The 19,048-nt window shown below is 43.6% G+C and overlaps 1 long non-coding RNA gene across 1 annotated transcript; it reads left to right on the top strand.

Moving 5' to 3' along the window:
• The first annotated feature begins 1,894 nt into the window (after positions 1 to 1,894).
• LOC146203991 (uncharacterized) lies at positions 1,895 to 10,937 on the top strand. Its single transcript, XR_014703939.1, has 3 exons — positions 1,895 to 2,051; positions 2,784 to 2,891; positions 10,733 to 10,937. It is a non-coding gene; the product is annotated as an uncharacterized LOC146203991 (long non-coding RNA).
• The last annotated feature ends 8,111 nt before the right edge of the window (positions 10,938 to 19,048 follow it).

Genomic DNA, 19,048 nt, shown 5'->3' with positions numbered 1-19,048 from the left:
TGGGTTTGCCCGCCACTGAAGCCGACAATATCGGCACCTGACGGCAGTGGGCCTTTCACCGAGCAACCCATCTTCGTACATTGCTTGCACGGAAGGGCCTTATCATCGTTCGTTCTTGAATTTTATTAGAACACAGCCAGACTATTTTTTTTTTCATTTATTACGCCTTTTAATTTTCGTTTTACATATTCCTTTATGCCCTAGCTGAGACAATAAACAATGTTATTGCCTTTGCCGCCGCGCTTGATATGTTGCGCTCCCACTCTTGCCTCTTCCCTTCGTCTTTCGGTGTCCTGAAGAGAGAACATTTCACCTTGCACGAGCGCTACCCGGTCTTGCACCCGGGCAAGAAACACGTGCTATCACACTTACCCCGTTTTCTGGACATGACGCGATCACATATCCATAAAAAAGGCACACTTGCACACATGCTAGCTAATTTGCGCGCATTCCGGCTCGCGAACGAAAAAACGTGCACGTGGTGCACGAGCCTTGCCACGACACCAACGGATCAGCGCGGCGCAGATTCGCAGTACGGCACAACCGCCACAGTACCACGTACACAACGCGACCACGCTCCGAATGCGTGCAGCGCCCCCTGCGCTTTCATCCGGGAAGCGGCCAACCGGTTCCATAGGGAACCCCGCTCGGACGGCAGACTAGCAAATACTTCTAGGGACTCTAGTTAACTGCACGCCGCCATCTTCCCACGATATAAGTTGCCAGCTTCAAACCATCTTCATGTGCCAGATTTAGCAAGTGAAATTCATCTGGCAACCAATGAACAGTGGGATAATGGCGGCAATCACGCGGTCACCCATCAAATGCATTGGGTGAACGGGCAGCTTTCCCTCTAGAGTCTTTGTATTAACTCTATGCCCAGAAGGTAGGGCATGGACCACAGTGGCATGGACTAGAGCCATTTGTTTAACCTACACCAGCTACAGCAGTGCAGCAAACTTACACTGGTGTAGGTTAAACAAATGGCTCTAATAACTTGCCGGACATGACGTAAAACTTGTTTTATGTTTTATTTGTAAAATGTCTGTCGCTCCTCGTCGCTGTTTGCAGCGATAGGTGGTGGTGAACTCTTTTATTGCGCCCCAAAACAGGGGATTGATTGATTGATTGATTGATTGATTGTTGCACCTGATGTATGAAATAGGAAGGGAAAGGCGCGGTAACTGTCTCACTTGTTTTCTGTGGACACCTCAACCGCGCCGTAAGGGAAGGGAGGAAAGTGGGAGTGAAAGTGGAAGAGGAGCCGTACAGTGGAGGGCTACGGTGCAATTTCGACCACCTGGGGATCTTTAACGTGCGCTGACATAGCACAGCACACGGACGCCTCTTCGTTTCGCCTCCATCGAAACGCAGCCACCGAGGTCGGGTTCGAACCCGGGTACTAGTAGTCGGGCATCTTACATCTTACCACTACATTTCCAGTCAAAGGGCCGGTTGCGCTGGCTTTACACCCGTGTTGCACGGGCAGTTTCAACTGCCGTTCAGTTAAATCCCAGTTCAGCGTTCCAACTGACGTTGAACTGAACGGCAGTCGATTGTAGTTACACGGGACATATCGCGAACCTCAGTTGACCCAGTTGACCCCCAGAATCACGTGATCCTCCACATGCAAGCAATTCTTACTGAAAAAAGTGCTTTATTTTTATAATATAAATTACTTTGTACAATATTTGCACACTCTATATTATTAAATTGCGGCTTTTGCACGCGTTTTCTTTTTCGAGTATGGAACAGATGAACTCGACACAAAGCCAAGTCAATCCATTTGAGGTGCGTCTGGCTTTAAAGGTACGTCCGATAGGCGCCGTCTGCTGCGACCCGGTTGCAGCAACGAAATGCTTCCTGCAACCGGGTTGCAGGAGCAAAATGCTTGCTGCAACCCATGACGTCTTATCCGGTTTAAAAAAAACGTCACGTCCGGCTATTGTTTTGTGGGTAGGTGGTTGTTTTTTTAGTAGCAGAATGGCTGGTCGTCGTCGGAGCCGTGGGAGCTGCGTCGCCGTGCCAGACGTGCGCTCTCGTGTTGTACGGTACGTAAGCAATTTTTTCTATTTTTTAGATATTTCAGTATGCATGTATTGAGTCATTGCCTGTTGTCTGGAACTCTACATTTAGTTTTCAACTTCCCTGCGCCCGAATGTTCTGTTGACGACCATTGAGCCTGCTTGGCCAGCAGTGGGCCCGAACGGCCCAAAGGTTTATTGTAGAAAGTTTCAATCGAAAGCTCAACGTAGTTCGACACCAAGGAACATACGGTCAAATACCGTTTATTAGGCCAACCGCACGAAAGTCTCAGTCATGTAAAACACGCCTGACTACCAGTCTTGCGTGCGCCTGAAAACGGCGGGAAACTTGGGTAGGCTTTCCTCAGCGGTCTGGATGAATAGTTAATGATTGTAACGTCTTTGAGCTGATGGAGGGACTTAAGGAGATACTAGGACATGACAAAACAACGCGTAGAAGCAGGAAAGGCGAGGATCACACAGGCCTGTGTGGGAAGCTTTTGTTTCGGTGCACCACGACGTACTAACCATTTGTGCGACGTGACCCTTTGTGTGACCCTCATTGCTATGACGCGGTGTAGAATAATGATTTCATACCTCATTTTATGACTGCGCACTGTCAAATGTATGCAAGGCCCCTTTCTAATTACGGTGAGGTAAGCGATTTCGCCTTGTGTTTACATCAACACGTACTTGTCTTAATTTCTTTTGTGTGTGTAAACATCGCTTATATGCTGACGTCTAATATTTGGTACGCAGGGACCTTCCTGATATGTGTTTTGGAGTCTATCATGGGCTTGCTGGTTGCTGAGGCTGAACAAAGGGGACTATGAAAGGCGGAGGCAGCCTATGCTCCAACGCCACAAGGTGAGCCCTGTACTTAATTTCAAAACAATTGCTGTGCCACCGGGACTGGTCATTTGTTTTAACTTTTACACGGGGCAGGTCACCAGTTTGCATAGAGTGCATGAATGAATCGAACAAGCAAGCATCCCTGCAGCTTCCTGCAGCTGCAGTGTCCAGCTTGTAGTTTGCAGCCTTTCTTCCTCAGCTGCAATTAATGCATCGCAAACAGTGTGCAATGTAACAGTTGATTCAGACTAAGAAAACCAGACTAGCTCCAAAAACAAAGAAATGTTTGCACGAGATGGAAGATCAAACCACGCTATATTGTCTTCTCAATTCGCTGTGAGAAACTAGCAAAGCTGCCTTCTTTAACGAATGGTATTCCTGCACAGATTGGTTGTGTCGCTTTTTTGTGCGTGTAACAAAGTTACTGCAAGAACTTTATTTATTTATTCGGTTACTATCAGGGCCGTTGAGCAGCTAAAAACAGTGACAGTTTCTCTGGGCACCGATATGCCTACTAGCCGATTGTGGCAGGGTTGCTTCACATTAATCAAAGCAGCCTAGCAAATAAGGCTCACTGTAGCAGCAAGAATTGTGAGCACGCCCTCGCACTCACTTGCTTTGTCATCTCCTGCATCTTCTGGCACAGCAGCGCCGGGCAGTCTCTTTCCGCTCATCAGAGATGATCCTTTTATGCCAGGGGTCTTGGAGCACGGCCAGCGAAGCTGCATGATGCAGTCTGCCCAGCTCAATTTTCAGCCGGCGTTTTGAAAGCATTACCACCAGCCCTAATTTCGAACTAAAATAAGCTCAGACTTAGTACCCAGTTAGTATGCATTCATTTTTGATAAGGCGTTGACCACTTAATCTGCATGAACTTTCATTTGACATCACTATGCCTTCAAAAGCAAGGAGCCGGACATCCTGCCTTTTCTTTTATTTCCAAGTGTGCTTTTCTTTTTCTTGCTGAGGATTATAAGTGTGGTATTTATTAACAGGTATGTCATTTCAGTACCTCTCTCCGAGCGATCCTGAAGCTGCTTTTGTCCGGCATTCAAGCGGAAAGGAGCACACGTTGCTTTTCTTTTGCAATAATGGAAGGGCTTGGTCTGGAAAAAAGAAGTTTTGCTTATTTTTGTTCATTTTATCTTTATTTATTGTACTTTGTTTCCTGTTGTTTTGTTATTTTCTGGCTCCTGGGTCATGAGAGAAAAGGCTTTGTCAATGCGGCCCACGTAGCAATATGAGTTTGAGACCGCTGCTCTATGCCCATAATGGCATGGCTATCAATAGATATTTCATAATGAGTTTGTCTGAGGTAATTGTCAAGCAAAAAACTACCATATGCCACTGGTCGGCCTGGACCCACAACCTCCGCATCATGGTGTTAGAATAGAAGTGCGTGAGCGGGCTGCTCTGCACCGAACAGTAAGTGGCAATACCGATGCGCTGACTTCTGTAGGCTGCAGAGAGGCTGCGTTGACTGTTGGTGGCCGCGGGTTCGCTGGTTGCTGCAAGGAATGACAGTCAGTTCTCAATTTTCGCTGACGCCCCCGCTCCACGCCTTTCTTCGATCATGGTATATTCTAAGTTGTAATGTAATATGGAAAAAAGTGCATTGTTCTCCACTGCGATACAGGCTACATATTCTGCAGTGAAAACTGTCAGCTTTTTTCGGTGCGAAAAGATGTCGAACAGCTTCAGCTATTGCGGCCGGCATACCAAGATAGGACCGAGCTATACAGTTACTGTTTGTGAGGAGCATTTGGAGCCCAGGTTTGTGTCCAAAACATGGATGACAGAGTTAAATGGGCATGTGCTGCAAAGCGTTGCTAGCAAAGGAAGCAGTCCCCACGATATTCTCTGCCGGCCTTGCCTACCTTTCAGACTTCGAAAAGTAGAAAGCGACCCACTGAAAGGCAGCCCCAGGAACCGAAAAAATAGAAGATCGTCAGACCTTCTGTAGAAGTGTCAGGTGAAGGTAGCACGTGCTTCACACGACACTGCTTGGGCATGGGCCGGCTCAAAAGCCGGGTGCGGCTCAGCCCACGGGCCGTCTGGGCCGACTCATGAACATTTTTGCTGGACCCGGGGTGGGCTTAAACGTGCGGGCCCAATCCAGATTCGGGCTTGTACACAGAGAGCCGTGTCCGATTTATAGTCACTTTGTCAGAGTAAAATACACATCTGCGGCGTCGCAGCAACGAAACGGATAAAATAACCATGGTACGCTCCGAGAAAAAGGTTTAGTCTTCATAGCTTATTTATTTACTTATTACGACACCGCGGTGGCTTAGTCATTAACGCTGTCGAGTACTGAGCTGGGGTACCCTAGTTTGATCCTAATTGGGAGACAGCATTTCGGTCGGAGCTGAAAGCATGGCAGGCATATGCTTATAGATGACAGTTTCATTGAAGAACCCCATGTGGCCGAAGTGATCCGCACGCCTGTGCTACGGCGTCCTCACACCTTGAGCCGGTTTGGGACCCTTTTTTTTTTTTTTTTTTTTTTTTTTTTTTTTTGTGAGAAAATTCAAAACCAAACATAGGTATGGTTTTCATTTTGAGCTGTTGATTGGATGATTGGAACGTCTCACAACAGAAATAGCCGCAAAGGCTTGATAGAGTTTAGAAATCTCCTTGACGTTGAAATAAGATAAATCTTGAATGAACAATGTTTAAATGAGTCGATTAATGTCGTAAACAATTAGACATGCGCCGGCCACATTGGACGATTCAAACTAATATATGAAATTACTCCCCCTCTGTGACTGAAGAGCAGCAGTCAGACACCACTCTTGCATGTTTTAAAGCGTAAAATGCCATGTGCGGGTTACTCTAGTGTGGTGCTGCGTGGCGTTCGCCTAATAAATTAGAATAGCGCTGGATGAGGCTGTTTCAGCTATCAGCGAGCACAGACAGTCTGGTCTGCGATAAGGTGCTTCCGCATATGATCAGTTTTGTATACCACTGGAGACTAGGAACTGGAAACCTCATACAAACCACTGGGAAGGGCCAACGTCTGAACGCTTTATGAGGTGTGGCCTTTTCCAAGGTTGCTGTTCAACACTCGGGACGCCTCAGCCACAGATACAGTCTTGCTGCCGCAATGGCGCCATCTTTCTCGAAAGGGGAAATTGGAGGCGGGGGGGGACCTTCTACATGCAGAATCAGCGAAGAGCATTGCAGCCAGAACACATGCTGGCCCTGGCGGCGGTGCGATAAATATAGCTATGATATAACAGCACCTCTTGCACACCACAGGGCGGACACGCTGCCTGAGCTTCTTGTCTTTCTTCTACCACCGTCGCCTCCAGTTCACAGATACATTAATTCGAGAAGAATATTGGCTTTCTCTTTCTTTGACGGAGGTGATACCTACGCTTGACGAACGGCCGTTTTGGCATGGCGTGAAGACTACATACGCATGCAATTGGCTACTTTGCATTTCCTCGAGATTTTAATCAGTTATATCTTGCTGCACGCGGTGTCTAAATATTAAAGCCTCCTCACAAGAAGTCCAATTACTTTTTCTTTTTTTTTTCTTTTTTTTTTTTTCCCGGAGGCCCCCCTCGAAAGTTTAGACTTGGTGGGGAAGGAGGAAGCCGCTGTGGCAGTGTAAAAGGCAGCACACGAGCTCACTGACTGCCGGCGTCTCACAGTCTGGCACACACCTGCGTCGATCGGCGTCTGTCTGCGTCCCATTGTCGGGGGCGCTCCTGCGTCGAACCATGTCGAACGCGCCACTGCGCGCCGTCGGCAAGACGAATTGAAAAAGCGCAGTGTAGATTACTAGCGAGGAGCTCGGCGCCTTTTGGTCTGGGCCACACCGTCTGCGTTGCAAGGGCCGTTACGCGCTGTCGGCCAGACTAAGGGGGTGACCGCGTGGCCGGCTTGAGGGTACTGACCCAGGCGGGAAGACGCCGGGATTCACTTGAACCTTTTTTGTTTCCCGATGGCCCGACTTGGGCTGCTGTCGCCGTCTGGCCAAACACCCCGCGTTCCTTTCCGGTGGGGAATTCTTGTCACAATAGTTGAAAGCGGCAGCTCTCGCGCTCGTCTCGTTGTCGCCATCCTTAACAGGCGACATGGCTCTTGAAGCTATTTTTCCTGCGTTTTTCAACAAATTTGATAAAACCTGGTATTTTGATATAGTTTCTTGCACTGATTTCAAATATATAATTGTTTCCAATTGGCCAATTAGTTCAAAAGATAAAATGAAATTGTTCATAATTTGCGGGAACAATGAAAAAATAACCACACTACAAAAAATTCACATGAACACTTTGCTAGGTACTAGAAAGCATAACGAATACAATGTTACGCGCACTTTTGTATAACAAATATTAGCGATGTTATAGCAGTTCAGAATTCACTGCTCCAAATGTGAATGCCTTCCTGTCTGATTTAGAGCAAAATTGAAAACTTTGAACTGCTATAACATCGCTAATATTTGTTAAAAAAACAAATGCTCCTAACATTGTATTCATTACGCTTTCTAGTACCTAGCAAAGTGTCCATGTGAATTTTTTTGTAGTGCTGTTATTTTTTCATTGTTTCTGCAAATTATGAACAATTAATTTCATTATTTCTTGAACTAATTGGCCAGTTGGAAAAATGGTTGCATGTTTGAAATCAGTACAAGAAACCGAATCAGAATGCCAGGTTTTATCAAATTTGGTCAAAAATTGGAAAATAAGCAGAAGCGGAATGCAATACAGCTGACATATTTCGTGGTGTGTTTAGAGACTGTAAACGGCCTAAACTAATACATTCTTTTTCAGCGAATTTCTAACAGTGTAGAGTTATCATGGGAAGACGAAAGAGTCACACTGGCCATACTGCCCGAATCCGTGAGTCTCACTGCCTGTCGGAGGTTGGGCACACTACGAGCAGTGGCGTGCCGCGCCGGCGCGGCTCGTTCATGCACAACTCTTCAGACACCATGCTCCACATCATGTTCTACTTGGCACTTGCTGTATTTCATTTTAAACCAGCCAAAGGATAAGACAGAGAATAGAAGCGAACGAGATGAGTCTGGCTGCTCTGTTTCTTGTCTTTTGGCTGGTTTAAAATGAATGATTACCAACTCGCCCAGTCGTTAATCTTGTTGCTGTATTTACAGGGCATTCCCACGTCTGCTGCTGTGGTTTAGTTTAGCACTGGTGAACGCTGTCTATGTTGGGATACATGCAACATAAATAACTTGAAAGTAAAAGATTGCACAGCCATTATTGTAGCTAGTTTGTAAAGCATGGGATGCATAATGTGGAGGTCTCGGACCTCAACAGTGGCATGTTTCTTGTTTTGTTTGTTTGTTTCCTAGTTTGCAATGAGCTTTTCTCATTTGAGAGTAGATACACTGCTAATTACCGTTCATCACCAATGCAGATTTTGTTTTTATTAGTTAATTATATGCTTTCCTCAATTTCATTCTGTTCGTTTGCATACCTGTGTCGTAACAGGGCCTTTATATATTTTTCCTTTTCTGCTAAATAGAAGAGCATGAGCCTCTCATAGCCTGTGTTGCTTTGGGACATTAAATCTCATAAGCCAGACCAGCATGAGCCTCGTTTCTGGCAGTCGTAGATCTATTTCATTTAACCTCTTTGTTAATAATAAGCTTGTCGAACATACGTCAGACAAAAACATACAGTATTATGGGTGTGACACCGTGAAGGTGTCAATCATTAGAAATGTTACAAGTGTTGGGCAGGCATGGAGGGCCTATCATTAACATGTTAAAATTAAGGAAGCTCCGGTGCCACTCAAGCGAAAACATGAGAAGCCACTGACAGAAAGCCATGGAGTAGGGCATCTGAAGGAGGAAAGGGCTATCCTTGAGGGCAGTCTATCCTTACTGAAGGGATTACTGACCAGTGCTTTGGAAATTTTATCAGAACAGGCATGGGATGAAAAAAATTATATGCACAAGATAGGGAGTGGAAATGTGCTGCTTACTGATGTGAACTCCGAACTAGTCTAGTGGTGCTTGAGCACATCATAGTGGTATAGTCCACATTTCTCAAGCTAAAAGAGTCATGTTTTTAGTCAAACTTATCGTTCGGGCATCAAGTATAGAAACAAGCATTGCATTTTCTACTAGTTTGTTCCAAATTGTTTCTGAGGTCATTTGTGTTATTTTAAACATCTGTACATGTTTTGCCTGTTAGTCTTGTATTTTCACCAATGCATTGATCTTTGAATAAAAAGGAATCAAATAGGTTATTTTGGTATGCCAGGTATAAAAAATTCAGCTAATAAAATCTTTTGACTTTAGAAACGTGCTCCAAAACAATTTGAATGCTTCAAAACTCCCGTTTTATAGCTTCAAAGTGCTCGAGCCTGCTTCCACCTCTCCAAGTTGGTTTGTGGTTCAGGTCATTATTGACAATTCTGCATGACTCAATTGATGTCTTCAATTTGGAGTTTTGGGAAGGGTTTCATCCATGGGGAAGAGTGAAAAATGCTGGCCGAAGATAAGGAACGCTGCATTATGAAAATTCCGATTGCTATTGGGCAACCATCTCATGGATGATGGCACTTGAAAGCGTTTTGGCTGGAGGTACTCGCACTGCTTGGGCTAGGCCAGTGCAGCACTTCATCTTACAGGAGCATATGCACCTAATTTTGATCGCATTTTGCTTGTTAATGACATGCAAAACATTACTCTGTACAGATCATCACCTGGTTTTTATCTTCAACCGCTAAATAATTTATAATTGAATTTTTGTCTTCTCTGTTTCAGGGTGTCTATACTCCATTAACACACTGAATGTTAGTAGTGCTGCTACTGCACTTAAAGTCAAGTGTTGGTCTCTGTTTGCAACATTTTTTAGCTGCTTTGAGAAGTATGATGCTCATGGACAGCCTCCTTAACAACATGAACTGGTGTATTTGTGATGAGGACCATATATCAAAGACAGCCAGAGGTTTTATGATGCTAGCATTGTAGCAACTGTTGTGGTGCTGTAGTTCGGTGAGGGATTTGGCCATCTTGTAGTTTTTGCCTGTTTGCTGTGGCCACCCTCAAAGTAAATAGCTATGGTCCTGTCACATAGTTTGAGAACTTTTTGTTACTTGTATGGAAATTACTGTTTGGCACAAAATGACTTATGGCTACCATCATGTGCGTTATAGAGGGCCAGCGACTACATTTCGGTGGAACAGTTCCTCATTCTTTTTCACAGCCCATAGGAAGGACTTCGCAAGTTTAGAAAAATGAAATGTTCACAGCTGAGTCAGTCGCAATTCTGGAATCATGCTGTGTAGTCGACAAACGCTACAATCCGAGGGCAACACATGTCGTCTAATGAACAGTGCAAGCGAAACTTCTTGGATGCAGCAGCAAATGAAAATGTGCACACATGGTTTTCAAGATGTCTCAACGTTTATTTATATGTTCGCAACCTACCAAAGCACAATCAGCTGTCTGTTCTAATGTCTGCGGCCAGTGTTGATAACTTCATATCAGTTCTTTACCACCTATGGTGTCCATTTCTGCTGTGCATGTACACTGCAGTGATACATTGTCACACGCATGCAGAGAGCACTAGTACTGGCCTTACTTGGGGTAACCTTTTTGTTGTTTTGACTTTTCTCATTCTTGAGCTATGCTACAGGGTGCACACTTTTCTTTTTGTCTGGTTCCTTTGACGAGTCATGAATTCAGCATTTGTGCTCCTTTCCTTTTTGAGGGTGTAGTGACCATATGCAAATCCACTATTGGAATATATGAGCTGCTGCATAGTCTGCAGTCCTGTTATCTTTTTATTTCAATTTGGTACGTCTCTGAGTTGCTCTGGGTGTTTTGTTATTGTTCTGAGCTTGCATTCTTTTGTTTTTTCGCCCCGTGACAGCCGATCCTGCACGTGACTGATACTAGTCGAGAGATCACAACAGCTGCCCACCTTTCAAAGCATGGCATTCCCTGGCCCAAGTTGACTGCTCCCTGTGCTACTGGCTCAACAGTGTACTCACAAGTCTGCACTTCACTTACGAGCGTAATGGCAACACACACACGTTGGCCATAGCTTCTGTGTCAAAATAAAGTATTCCTACTTATGTGCCTTTTCATTCATTATTAACGCACATGATTGGAGTAATAAACACTCCAGTGCCAAAACACCATGTTGACACACTCATTTATGTTTAGACTGCCTACCTTCTGCATTACTTCCCTTTTGTAACCTACCTAGAAAGGTAAGTATTTACTTTATGTGTCGTAGAACCACATGTATTTGTTATTTCTTTTGAGACTGGAAATAATCCGCAAAACCAGTGAAGTAAGAAAAGTTTACAGATATGTTTCGTAGACAATTTTTAGAGGTAAGCCCAATGAAGATGTTTCGAACTGCAGACAGGGACTGATGATAAAATGGCAAAGTGGGTGGTGTTTGTTGAATTGCACAAGATTGGTTTAACTCAGTATTTTGCAGATGAGCAGCAACTTTCTTAATTGCAATGCTTACTTACACCCATACTGTCACCTCATGTAATGCTTAAACATTTGGCAGTGCTAATCACTTTACTAAAATATTGAACTCTTGGCCCTTCAAAGTGAATTGTGTTCAATAGCGAGGTGACATGCTTGTAGCAATGAGATTAGATCTAACCTTGGATACCCGCTTAATACACTATTGCTGTGCCTCTATGTTACTGGGATGGTGAGGCAGCATACTAAAAGGGCATAAAAAAAAGCGTGTGCAGTAATTCTTTACATGTAACAATAGTTGAAGCCCTCGGCTAATTTAATGTGACTGCTTAAAAGGCCATATTTACCAAAAAAGGCAATTTGAGCGACAAGGATGAGTGGCAGATAGTATGACCGGATGGATTGGTCTGTGTGATGTGAGGACCATGGTATGGTCCAGCTGCCTACCCAAGCAGCTCCTTTGACATGAGAAAAACTCATTGCCTTTCAGAATCCCAAATCAGATGTGCGAGTTGGGAGTTCATTTACATAATGTGGTAATTAGTAATTTTACAAATTGGTATGTGTGATAAAAGTGCAAACTAAGATTGGTGAGTCAACAAGTAGCCAACTAAATGTACAGGGATGAGGATACAGGAGTCATAAATGCTGTGGCATGTTTTCCTTAACAGCGGTGCTGAAGTGCCCCCAAAATATTTGTTGCATTTGCTCAATTTATGTGTATTTCAGTTTCTGGTATAACCTTTCCCACACCTTTAACCTTTAGGCACAGTAATTGTAAGTAAAATTGGCAGTTAAAAAAATAGCATTGTCAAGATGACAGCGTTCCAAAAAATTGAGAAATAGTAATTAAGGTACGTATAGCAGCAAAAGTTGCTACACTGTACCATCAGCATACACGTGTGATCCCAGCCATTTTTGGAACCATAAATGCAGTATTAACATCAGTAGTTTATCAATTCAGTTTCGGACTATCCTCATGTTTGACAAGATTTTAATGATGAAACTTTCAGCTTAATGCCTCCAGTAGCCTGAGTATTCTGAAGCATAGCATTGTTGCCTTACTTAATTACTTGGCACACTTTCCAATTTTGCAGTGAGAAATTTTCTTAGCTTAAAACTGAAAAATTTGGCAGTACTCTGTCAGGGACGAAGCAAGCTTTTGGAAAAGGAAAATAGAGTAAATGTCTCTGAGTGGATATGTGCACTGTGAATGAAACTAATGAGCAAAAAAAAAGCATATGCTTTCAAGCAAAGTATTGCAATGCTTAATATTACATAGAATTCCTCCTGGCACACATAGATTTCATATTTCAAGCTGCCAGTTTCCATCATGCAAGGACGACTGGCAAGCCATGTTTTGCGAGAGGGTACCTTTCTAAGTGGACTCAGCTGGGCTTAACCTGATTTCCATGAAATATATATATGGAAGGGTGCTTAAACCAGATGCTATCAGGCTTTAAGTATACCTGCAGGTAAGGGCCCTGCCAACTACTATTTTTAATAAAGAAAATTTGATATATCTAGTCGTCACTTAGTGTTTGTCATATATACTCCCTCAAGCACAATTAATAGTGGTCTAATCGAGCTGCTTGGTTGATACTAAAAGTGAAAACGCAGCACTGACACCAAACATGGACGGGCTACTGCTCAATTAAAACGCCTGGAGAGAGTGCAACGTAAGTCAACTTAATCGCTTTCACTTCTTTCTTGCCGACTGCGACGTAAAGTATCGGCAGCACTTGTGCAGTGGTCACCTTTACAAACCAAGCATGCTATGCGTCTGGTCATCGACTGGCAGCTGTCGGCCGGCGCATCCTCGCCGTCGATTCTCCTAGCAACGCCACGCCCTCCGCGGCACGGATTCAACCCCCTTTCCAGTTTGGTTGCTAATGGCCATCAATTTTCGCTGATTATTGCACTATAAGCAGGTAAGCCATCTCTACTAATTGAGCACATAAATAAAATATTTTATCGAGTTTAGTTTACAGCACAGCCCTATGGCAGTCGCGTAACCGGCGAAGCGAATAAAGAGCACATCAGAGGATGAAAGTTCGGCCATTCACTCTAATGCATATCTTATGCACTGGATTTGTTAGAGACCAACATGGAATAATTTGAACAAATTGTTCGATATAAACGGTCGTTTGGCTGCTGGATATACCATTGCTTGTAAATCCGGCCGCGCAAAATATATAGTAAAAAAATTTACTTCTTTTTCCATATTTTATGTTCGCAACAAACATATGCATAACCACGCACTGAGATCAAGTGCCACATGAAAATTCGCCCTTCCACTTCAGTTCGAATAATAGCTCTCGAGGTCAAATGTTCGAATGAGTCACGTTACATATGCTGTATGCGAGGTGGGTACGTGGGGGACGAATTAAACTGCACTGCAAAAGATGGTTTGGTTTGGTTTATGAGGTCCCGAAGCAACTCGATCAGGCTATGAGATACGCCATATAGTGGAAGGCTCCGAGAATTTCGACCATCTAGCTGGGTTTTTACCGTACCGCGCAGTACACGCGGGCGCCATGTTAGTATTCGCTCCCATCGAAAAGCAGTCACCCCAGTCAGGATTGAATCCCACACCCTTGAACACAGAAGTCGAGTACGCCAACTGCACCAGCACAGCGGGGGAGGGAGGGGGGGGAGACTGCAGAAGACACTGTTGCGTTGTTGGGTGCTTGGTTTTGCCCGCGGCAGCTACGTTTTTGTGACATGGCCATGCAGTCCCGTTCCATCTAGCTTCCACTGGGCCATCGCAATTCAATCTCGACTACCTATAAAATCGTAACCATGCAATTCCTGGCACGAAGTCGCCTCCTGGTCGAATTAGCATGGCTTACCCTGCTCGAGTCGCCAGACAGTTCGTTTATACACGCTGGCCAACAAAGACGTACGGGATCTGTTGGCTCTTAAATGATCACAACGGTGCACTGCAATGCCGATCGACGCCACGTACACGCTTACGGGCGGCATGCAATTCGTTGCAGCCTCCGCTGCTGCGGGTGCGAGTCGTGAAAAAAGAAACTATGCCGGGACTGCGGGCATTGCAGAATTAACATGCAGTTTCACGGGTTGGTTCGGCTGGAGGCTTTTAATTGTGCCCGTGTATGCGGTGCGATAACAATTAATTAAGCAGGTGCTGGTATATAACTGATAATACTTTTTAACTAGTCATGCGCACTAGCGCCTCATTCACTAACAGCTATAGGTTTGCTGAGGTCGCAATTATAATATCTATATCAGTTGTTTAAATTTTGGAAACACCATTATCGTCCCCGCTTTTAGCACATGAATTTAGGCCGCGCATGGCAGAAAACGAAACCTCTCGGTCGAGGATAATTTAGTGCGCGCGGCATATATATTACGGGTGTACGTTGTACGATCGCTTCGCTAGCCATTCCTCCCGGGCGCTCCCGAACATTATGAAAGGAGTGACACCCGCGGCGGTGCGTGGCGCGTATTCAGCATGCATGACTAGCGTGGCGATTTGCGCTCACCCGCTATATAGTTTCGGTTTCGCCTGTGTACGGCCGAAACTACCCGAGCAGGTAGCGTAGATGGCAGCGTACTGCTCCGAAGTTGTCACTTGCTCCTTCGTAGCGCACAGGAGGGACGGCAAGCTTCGAAAGCAAGGTATACCCGCACATATGAAACGGGCTCATAAGAGAGCCAGGTCATAGCCTGCTCTATTTTTTCGAAAAAATAGAGGAGGTTATGGCCAGGTACGCGCTCGATCATCACAGTGGTTTCAATTTAGCCCGCGCATAAAAATTTCTTGCGCTAAATACGCCAACAGAATTATGTTTTGGGAAAGTTTACACTGATATAGATACTGACATGGGCGTCGGCATGACCCCCTGCATGGTGCCAACAGATTCTTATTCACTGAAACTGCATTGTCAGGACACTTAGTGACATAATTTGTTCATTCTAGGACAAACTCGTGGAAGTTTAAATTTTGGGGCTTGTGTTATTAAATTAAGGAAAAAAGTATGGGAGATGGAATAAACCCCACCCTTTACAACCCCCTTTACTGATACATTATCACCAGGTTTGATTTAGTTGTTTAATCTGATGCAAAAATTCATAAGAATAGCAATAAATGGACAGCAGAAGACAATTAAGTAGTTCAGTTTGGTAGTTAAAATCTTAAGGGTCACTGTATCAAATGCTTTTTGAAGATTAAGAAAAGGCAGCTAATTTTATTTGAGTTGAACATGCCCATGCTTCTCATTTAGTGAATCAGTATATACAAAGCATTCCTCATCACCTGATGGGCCAGCTCATCAAGACACTTACAGTAATTGCTTAACTGTGGCTGCATCCTCTTTGTATGAAATAAAAAACTAATTGAATTTGAGGCAAACATTTCTAAGAAAGGAAAAGGCGCGAGTACTGAGTCATCAAAAGTGCTTTAAAATTGAGATACTCGCTTAAAATCAAGAGACTTAGCTGCAGTATATGCAGCCAAAGAAGAAACAGAAAAAGGCTTTTGAAATGTCAAAACAAGTGATTTTAATAGCACCCCCAAAATTCAGCAAGAGTACTGGGCAATTTTAGAGTGTATGGTTAAAGCAGAATTCATTTTACCCAAATTTAATACTCACCTTGGCTGTTCTGCCAATGGAAAATTTTTCTAAAAAATTGTAACACTTAGAAGCACAAAAAAAGCCTAGCCCTGAAGGCTTTTGCTTTCTTTTCTAGAATGCATTCATACCTTCAGTTAGAAATGTTAAGCTATAGAAGCACGATCAAAAGCGACCATTCAGAGCTTCATTGGAACTATCCAAAATATAAGTTATGAATTGCAAAATAAAACGACCCACGTTTAAGGTCTAATTGTGTTTTTTAAGTTTCGCTCTCAGCTATGCTGGTCCCTGTAGACCTTTCCTCAACTCTTTAAACTGTACTTCAAGACCTAGTAGAAGTAGTAGTAATAAACTTTATTTGGCTACAAAAATGAGTGCCAAAGAGGTTTGCAACTTGTAGAACCAGGGCCATCTGTCACTTCGACATGGAGGACTCCAGCCAGGTACACCAATTAAAAGGAGGAGAGTCAAGATAAAAGGGGGACTGAATGGCAATGGTGCAAAGGAAAAGCAGTGTTCTAGGTTGAGAGAGAGATATAGTTGGGACAAGATGCTTTAGGTGGAAATGGTAAAGAAAGAAATTCACTGGGAGGAGGAAGAAACTTTAATAACATGGAGTATTAGGCACCGAGAATGTCCTGAGTACGGGTCACCAAGGCCAACCAGTCCGTCAGCTGATGCAAGACTAGCCAAGCCCACCAGGTCGGGAAACAAAAGTGAGGAAAATGAAATGTGCCGGGATGGTGAGAAAATTTGTTCCCATTTTATGTTTGACATGAGATTTAGTGACAGAAGAAATGAAGAGGTGTCAAAAGAAGAATGAGATAATCTCGAAAATGCTTGGAAAGCAGCTCCATTCATCAAATTGACAGGTTGAAAGAAGCCGGCTATCCGGAACATGGTGTCATCTCAGTTGCTGAAGGAACCTATAAAAAAATGAAAACAAACAGCAAGGAAGCTATGCCTAACACAGTGGACAGAATACAACAACAAAATCTGGTTGCAATACCCTATCTGCACAGCATATTGCATGATTTGAAACGAATAGGCAAAAAAGTAAATATCGAAGTAGTTTTTACAGCTTCGGAAAAGTTATCGAAGCTTTGTAGGATCACTCAAACTTGTGGTGTGCAGCGACGCGCATGTAGCATAAAACACCAGACTTTATTTGTACCCTGCAGCACAGGTGTGGTGTATGAGATCCCATTAAGCTGTGGGAAACGTTACATTGGACAAACGGGTAGATGCCTCAATGAACGGCTCTGAGAACACAATTATACCTATGAAAAACTTGCAAGAAAGAAACATCTGCGAAGGAAACGTTGCTTTGCACTGCAGCAGGTGCACAGGTTGTATGCCCTGGCTTCTACAGGGCGTAAAGCCAGGGGGTGCGTCAGAGACCCCCCTCCCCCCCCCCCCCCCCCATAATATTTAAGAGGGGTCCGAGATCCCCACAAGCTTGAATTCAAGCACGAGGACTGTGAGAATACAAACCAGGTAACCATTGTTTTGTTCTTGTCAGTGGTGTAATTGGAAGGTTTTTTCTCTACCGTTTCAACAGTTTCACATTGAGTATTAATAAAAACCAGAGATGGAGAAAAATAATGATTTCTTCCCTTTGTATAAAACGATTTGCAAAACAGGCAACCAGCCACTTTCTCTCTTTATTTCCCTTTCCACCAATGCTCGAATCACTACAGACCCCCTCCGATTGAGCCAGACTTTAAGCACTGGGCTTCACAAAACAAAGATTATTGGTAGAAGCAACAAGCAGATTACAAGAGAGATTCTGGAGGCAAGAGTCATCAAACAGAAAAAGGGCTTGTGCGTCAGTGCACCTTTGATAATGCTCAGTGAAAAAGAACTTGAGATCCTGTAAGTAGCGTAGGCTTACTCAAAACGCTTAGTATGTTATATCTTTTCTTGTATGGCAGTTTTCGGTTCTATATCTGGTGGTTTTTAAGGCTAACGACACGACTTAATCCTGCTCATTCATACTTTACATTTTGACAACAGAAGCCCATATACAGCTCAACCTGGCTTTTTCATTTGTCTTCATCGAATGTTTAGCGGTGAGGCATGTGCTTGCTCATGGTGTATACTACTTCACTTGCGTTTTGGATTTTTGTGATTTCTTGTTTATTGTTACTTTTTTTTTGTCAATGCTTTGTTAGGAGAGAAAACTGGTATACGTGTATATGACGTTTTGACTTCGGCTGAGTCACATGTTATGAAAATGTGCATAAACTCCTCCGTTTTCCAATAAACCTCAGTTGACAGTCAGTGATGTGTTCATCTCCCTACCTCTGACCACATCTATCTCAATCTCAAAGACCTCATTCCAAAAGTAACATGCACAAGTATTGATACAGCCATAAATTTATTACAATGAATAAGACTTTGCTGTCAACCATGATGAACTTGACTTTCTGCAACATCTAATGTCAAAGTGAAAGTGATCGCTTCTTCTACTTATATGCTTCGCTTATTATTAAGGAGATTATTAAGTTGGTTTAGACCTTAAGGCAGAATATTAGTTTAAATAGTTTAGTCACACAAACAAAAAAACACGGAAAAAAAATTATAACCGAGCTTTTTCTTGGTTGAAGCGCCGTACAGAGGAAGAAAGTAATCATATTTACACAGGTGGAAGCAGGCTCAAGCATTTTAGAACAGCTCAGGGAGCAGTAATAAAGTAACTTCGGAGCAGCTTTGAAGCAATAAAACTAGAGTTTTGGAGCAATCACATTATGTCTTGGAGCAAGATTCTAGACTCGCTTTTAATAATAGAATTCTAGCTTCTGACTGTCGAATATTCCGAAAAAAAAAAATCACCTCCAGTGTCGAACTATTTCAAATGCTATGCGTTTAGCGCAATACCCGTACTGCAAAAACGCCGCGGGACGGCATGCAGCCGCAGCACCTGTACGGCAAAACCAGTCAAAGGGTTAAATAGCAGCAAATGGAATGCTGCCTTCTACACTTCATAATTGAAGATCGTTTAACTAAGAGATTTATACTGTTTTGTAAGATTCAAAGGTGGACTTCACCACTTTGATGCACTCAAGTATTGCCACTAGTTTGAAGTTCACATCAATGAACAGTACATTTCTGCTTTCTATCTTGTGCATATTCTTTTT

The sequence above is a fragment of the Amblyomma maculatum genome, chromosome 1, assembly GCF_055883805.1.
Source record: "Amblyomma maculatum isolate TAMU_Amacu chromosome 1, ASM5588380v1, whole genome shotgun sequence".
NCBI lineage: Eukaryota > Metazoa > Arthropoda > Arachnida > Ixodida > Ixodidae > Amblyomma > Amblyomma maculatum.
Note: the sequence above shows the minus strand (reverse complement) of the source record. Positions and strands in the feature narration are given on the sequence as shown.